Source organism: Orycteropus afer, unplaced genomic scaffold (assembly GCF_000298275.1).
Source record: "Orycteropus afer afer isolate SDZICR_OR568_19922 unplaced genomic scaffold, OryAfe1.0 scaffold00246, whole genome shotgun sequence".
NCBI classification, from domain to species: Eukaryota; Metazoa; Chordata; class Mammalia; order Tubulidentata; family Orycteropodidae; genus Orycteropus; species Orycteropus afer.
The window spans coordinates 3,971,223-3,977,518 of NW_006921833.1; the positions used below are offsets into that span (position 1 = coordinate 3,971,223).

At 38.0% G+C, this 6,296-nt stretch overlaps 1 protein-coding gene across 1 annotated transcript in view; it reads right to left on the reverse strand.

The window, feature by feature from the left end:
* Positions 1 to 6,296, reverse strand: part of TXK (TXK tyrosine kinase) — a 104,741-nt gene that overhangs the window by 20,651 nt on the left and 77,794 nt on the right. The window lies entirely within an intron of this gene.

Sequence of the window (6,296 nt, forward strand, 5' to 3'; positions counted from 1 at the left end):
TGGTACATACACACAGTGGAATACTATGCAACCCTAAAGAATAACCTAGAATCTGCAAAACACCACATAACATGATGAACTTGAAGGACATTATGCTGAGTGAAATAAGTCAATCACAGAAGGACAAATATTGTATTAGTCCATTATTGTAAAAGCCAAGGAAAGTTTAGATATGGAATGAAATTTTCTTTGTTGGTTACCAGGGGTGGGAGGGGAGAGGAGGGAACACTGTTAGATAGATAAAGTACTGATTTGGGTGAAGAGCAGGGGAATGCACCAAATGTGAGTGATCAACATGGTAGCACTGAGGAAGAGGAAGACATAAGAGAGGTACATGGGATGTACAGATAACAAAGATGAACCCTTTTGCACATACAGTATTGCATTGTCAGTGAAGGCAAACATGGTATACAGGTGGATAGATGGGTGGACAGGTTGAATTATTAGGTATGTCTATGAAGCATGGAGTGTACCCAAGACTATGGATAAGGTTGGCAGGCAATGGTCCTATAAGTGTATTTGTATGATCTGAATTCCCAGATGTATAGTACAGCTGATAATATACAAGATTGCTAGCTACCCAGAGCTGTGGCCTCAGGACCATAGTCACAGGGGATAGCAAGCTCAATTGTCATAACATAGTACACAAAACATTGTTCCATCTCCTACTCTGGGGAGTAGCAACTGGGATCTTAAAAGCTTACAAGCATCCACCTAGATGCAACAATGGGTCTCTCCTCATCCTGAGCAAAGAAGAATGAAGAAAACCAAAGATTCATGGAAACAATTAGTCTTAGCGACTGGTACACCATGCAATTGCAGCTTATATGACTATGAGACCAGAAGAACTAGATGATGCCTGGCTACCACTGTCAACCATTCGGAGGGGGATCTATGTAGGAGATCCTGGATAGAGAGGGAGAACAATGTGGAACAAAGCTCAAAATCATTTTGGGGGGGGAAAAAAAAGGACTAGGTTTGCTGGTCTAATAGAGCCTCATGGAACCACTGAGACTATGGCCCCTAGCTACCCTTCAGGTCTGGAAATGAACCCATACCTGTGGCTTCCAGCCAAACCACAGACAGGCATATGAGTTGAACATGTATCTGAGGTAGGTACACTCCTTGGAGAGAACAATCATGGGAGAAAGAAGGGCTGTTTATGCACAGGGAGACATCTCAGGGGGCAGGAGTGCATGGAGGGATGAACACAGGGAAGAGGTAACTATCAGGAGGAAGTGGGAGAGGAGCTGTTGCATTGTGGTAAATTGTAGTCAACGTCATGAGACAAAGTGTAAGTGAACTGGTATATGGAAAGTCAATTTGCTCTGTAAATTTTCACCCAAATCACAATTAAAAAAATAAAAAGAAAGAAACATCCATTTTGGTCTTTTCTTCCTTTTCTGTCTTTTTAATGACTTTCTGCTTTCTTCATGGATGATGTTCTTGATATCATCCCACAATTCCTCTGTTTTCGGTCATTGGTGTTCAATGCATCAAATGTATTCTTTAGATGGTCTCTAAATTCAGGAGGTATATAACCAAGGTCATAGTTTTTTGCTCTCATGAACTTGTTTTAATTGTCTTCAACTTCAATTTGAACTTGCATATGAATAGTTGATGGTCTGTTCCACAGTCAGCTCTTGTCCTTGTTTTGGCTGAAGATACTGAGCTTCTCCATCACCTTTTGGCACAGTTGTAGTCATTCTGATTCCTATGTATCTCATTTGGTGAAGTCCACATTTATGGTTGTTGTTTATGTTGTTGAAAAAATGTATTTGTAATGGATAAGTTGTTGGTCTTGCAAAATTCTATCATGTGATCTTCAGTATTACTTCTATCACCAAGGCCATATTTTCCAACTCCTGGTGACTCTTCTTTGTTTCCAACTTTTGCATTCCAGTCACCAGTGATAATTAACACATTTTGATTGCATGTCCAGTCAATTTCAGACTGCAGATGTTGGTAGAAATCTTCAATTTCCTCATCTTTGGATTTAGTGGTTGGTGCATAGATTTGAATAATAGTAGTATTAACTGGTCTTCCTTGTAGGCATGTGGATACTATCCTATCATTGACAGCGTTGTACTTCAGGAGAGATCTTGAAGCATTCTTTATGATGATGAATGCCACACCATTCCTCTTCAATTTGTCATCCCCAACGTAATAGATCATATGGTTGTCTGATTCAAAATGGCCAAAACGAGTCTGCTTCAGCTCACTAATGTCTAGCATATTGATATTTTATGCATTCCATTTCATTTTTGACAGCTTCCAATTTTCCTCGATTCATACTTCGTACATTCCATGTTCCAATTATTAATGGTTGTTTGCATCTGTTTCTACTCATTTTGAGTCATGCCACATCAGCCAATTGAGGTCCTGAAAGTTTTACTCCATCCATATCATTAAGGTCTTCTCTAGTCTGAGGAGTCAGCTCTTCCCTAGTCATATTTTGAGTCCCTTCTGACCTTATGGGCTCATTTTCTGGCAGTATATTGGACAATGTTTCAAGGCTATTCATAAAGTTTTCCAGTAATATATCAGACAGTGTTTCTCTGTTATTCATAAGGTTTCACTGGCCAATTCTTAGAGAAGTGGATGGCCTCTTCCTTCTTCTGAGTCTGTCTTATTCTGGAAGCTCCACTGAACCCTATCCACCATGGGTAATCCTGCTGGCATTTTGCAACACCTGTGGCATAGCCTCCAGCCTCACAGCAACACACAGGCCACCATAGGATTACAACCTGCCAGACCAGTTCATCTCCCTTATCTTCCTAACCACTCTGCTCACTTCCTCACCTGTGGGGCCTGGCCTTAAATAAAGCTGCTCCAGAAGCCCGAGCCATTCAACCACTCACATGACCAGAGGCTCGGACTTACCCATCTAGAGATTTGGAACAGCTAAGAGAGACCAGGACGTAAGCCAGCAGTTTGGAACAGCTAAAGGAAATGAACTTCTCTCTCAGTTTGCCATACTTTTGTGGCTTGCATGTTGCTGTGGGGCTGGAGGCTATGCCACTGGTGTTTCAAATGCCAGCTGGTTTACCCATGGTGTATAGGTTTCAGCGGAGCTTCCAGAATAAAACAGACTTGGAAGAAGGAAGAGGCCATCCAATTCTCAAAGAATTGGCCAGTGAAAACCTTATGAATAGCAGTGAAATACTGTCTGATATATTACTGGACAACTTTATGAATAGCCCTGAAACATTTTCCAACATAGCAATAGAAGATGAGCCTCTCAGGCTGGATGGCACTCAAGATACAATTGCTCTCCTCAGAGTAGAGCTGACCTTAATGTTGTGGATAGAGTAAAGTAAAAAAATTATTATTTTATAATAATTAAAGGATCAATCCACCAAGAGAATATAACCATAATAAATATTTATGCAACCAATGACAGAGTTCCACAATACATAAAACAAATTCTAACAGAAATGAAAACAGAAATAAACCATTCTACAATAATAATAGGAAACTTTAACACATGAATTTCAATACCAGACAGAACAACTAGGAAAAAACTTAACAAAGGTACAGATCTAAGTACCACAATCAACCTACTCAACCTCATAGATATATACAGAACATACCACCCAATAACAGCACAGTTCACATTCTTCTCCAATGCACATGGAGGTTTGGGACCTCCATTTGCTGATGTGGTATGACTCAAAATGAGAAGAGATAGATGTAAACATCCATTAATAATCAGAACATGAAATGTACAAAGTATGAATCTGGGAAACTAGAAGTTGTCAAAAATGAAATGGAACACATAAAGATTCATATCCTAGGCATTAGTGAGCTGAAATGGACTGGTTTTGGCCATTTTGAATCAGATAACCATCTGATCTATTATGTCAGGAACAACAAATTGAAGAAGAATGGTGTGGCATTCATCATCACAAAGAACGTTTCAAGATCTGTCCTAAAGTACAATGCTTTCAGTGATAGAATAATATACATATGCCTACAAGGAAGACCAGTTAATACAACTATATTAAAATTTATGCATCAGCCACCAAAGCCAAAAATGAGGAAGCTGAAGATTTTTACCAACTTCTGGAGTCTGAAATTGACTGAACATGCAATCAAGATGTGTTAATTATCATTAGTGTTTGGAATGCAAATGTTGGAAACAAAGAATTACCAGTAGTCAGAAGATATGGTCTTGGTGATAGAAATAAAGCTGGAAATTGCATGATAGAATTTTGCAAGACCAACAACTTATTCATTACCGATACCTTTTATCAACAACACAATCAGTGGCTATACACATGGACTTTGCCAGACAAAGTACACATGAATCAGATTGACTACATCTGTGGCAAGAGGCAATGAAGAAGCTCAATATCTTCAGTCAAAACAAGGCCAGAAGCTGATTGTGGAACAGACCATCAACTGCTCATATGCAAGTTGAAGTTGAAGTTGAAGACAATTAAAAAACAAGTCCATGAGAGCAAAACTATGACCTTGATTATATCCCTCCTGAATTTAGAGACCATCTAAAAAATAGATTTGATACATTGAACACCAGTGATCGAAAACCAGAAGAATTGTGGGATGATATCAAGAATATCATCCATGAAGAAAGCACAAGGTCATTAAAAATGACAGAAAAGGTAGAAAAGTCCAAAATGAATGGCAGAAGAAACTCTGAAACTTGACCTTTAGTGGAGAGTAGCTAAAGCAAATGGAAGAAATGACAATATAAAAGAGCTGAACAAAAGATTCCAAAGAGGAACTCAAGAAGACAAAAACCAATTATTATAATTAAATGTGCAAAGACCTGGAGTTAGAAAACCAAAAGGGAAAAATATGATTGGCATTTCTCAAGCTGAAAGGACTGAAGAAAAAAAAAAATTAAGCCTCGAGTTGCAATATTGAAAGATTCTATGGGCAAAATATTGAATGATTCAGGAAAACATCAAAAGAAGATGGAAGTAATACAGTCACTGTATCAAAAAGAATCAGTCAATATTCATCCATTTCAGGAGGTGGCATATGATCAAGAACTAATGGTATTAAAGGAAGAAGTCAAAGCTGCACTGAAGGAATTGATGAAGAATAAAGTTCCAGGAATTGACAGAATACTCGCCGAGATGTTTCAACAAACAGACGCTACACTGGAGGCAGTCACTCAGCTGTGCCAAGAAATCAGGAAGACAGCTATTTGGCCAACTGACTAGAAGAGATCCATATTTATACCCATCCCAAAGAAAGGTGATCCCTTTCTTTGGGATTCAAAAGAGGATGTGGAACAAGGTATATCATTGCTGATATCAGATGGATCTTGGCCAAAAAGATGTTTACTTATGTTTCATTGACTATGCAAAAGTATTAGATTGTGTGGCTCATAACAAATTATGGATAACATTGAGAAGAATGGGAATTCCAGAACACTTAATTGTATGCATGAGGACCTGTACATAGACCAGGAGGCTGTCAGTCAAACAGAATAATACTGCATGGTTTAAAATCAGGAAGAGAATGTGTCAGGGTTGTATCCTTTCACCATACTTATTCAATTTGTATGCTGAGCAAATAATCCAAGAAGCTGGATTATATGAAGAAGAACCTGGCATCAGGCTTGGAGGAAGGCTCCTTAGCAACCTATGAGATGCAGATGACACAACTTGGCTTGGTGAAAGTGAGGATGACTTGAAGCATTCACTGATGAAGATTAAAAAGTACAGTCTACAGTATGGATTATACCTCAATATAAAGAAAACAAAAATCCTCACAATTGGACCAATAAGCAGCATCACAATAAGTGCAGAAAAGATTGAAGTTGTCAGACTTCACATTGCTTGGTTCTACAGTCAACACCAGTAGAAGCAGCAGTCAAGACATAAGATGACATATGCATTGGGCAAATCTGCTGCAAAAGACCTCTTTCAAGTGCTGCTGGAGTTTTATAATTGCTGATTTTGTCAAATTTTCTCATGTTTTAGCTATAATACTATGGTAATTAGTATTTAGAAACCTATATCAATAACTTTTTTGAGAATGAGGTAGTAATTAAAGGAAAAGAAGGAGAAAAATAAAAAATGCTTCTGCTCAGTTACTAATAAAGTAATTAATAATGTAATTTAATGTAGAAAGATTTTAGAAAACAATTTCATTGTTAGTACACACATAATCTAAGAAATACTACTTTTAAACAATTTGCAACTATATTTATCACATGTTTTCTTATTAAAATTGATTTTTTTTAAAAAAAAGGTCTCCTTGAAGACTAAGGCATGCCTAACCCAAGCTGTGGTATTTTCATTCGCCTCATATGCATGTGA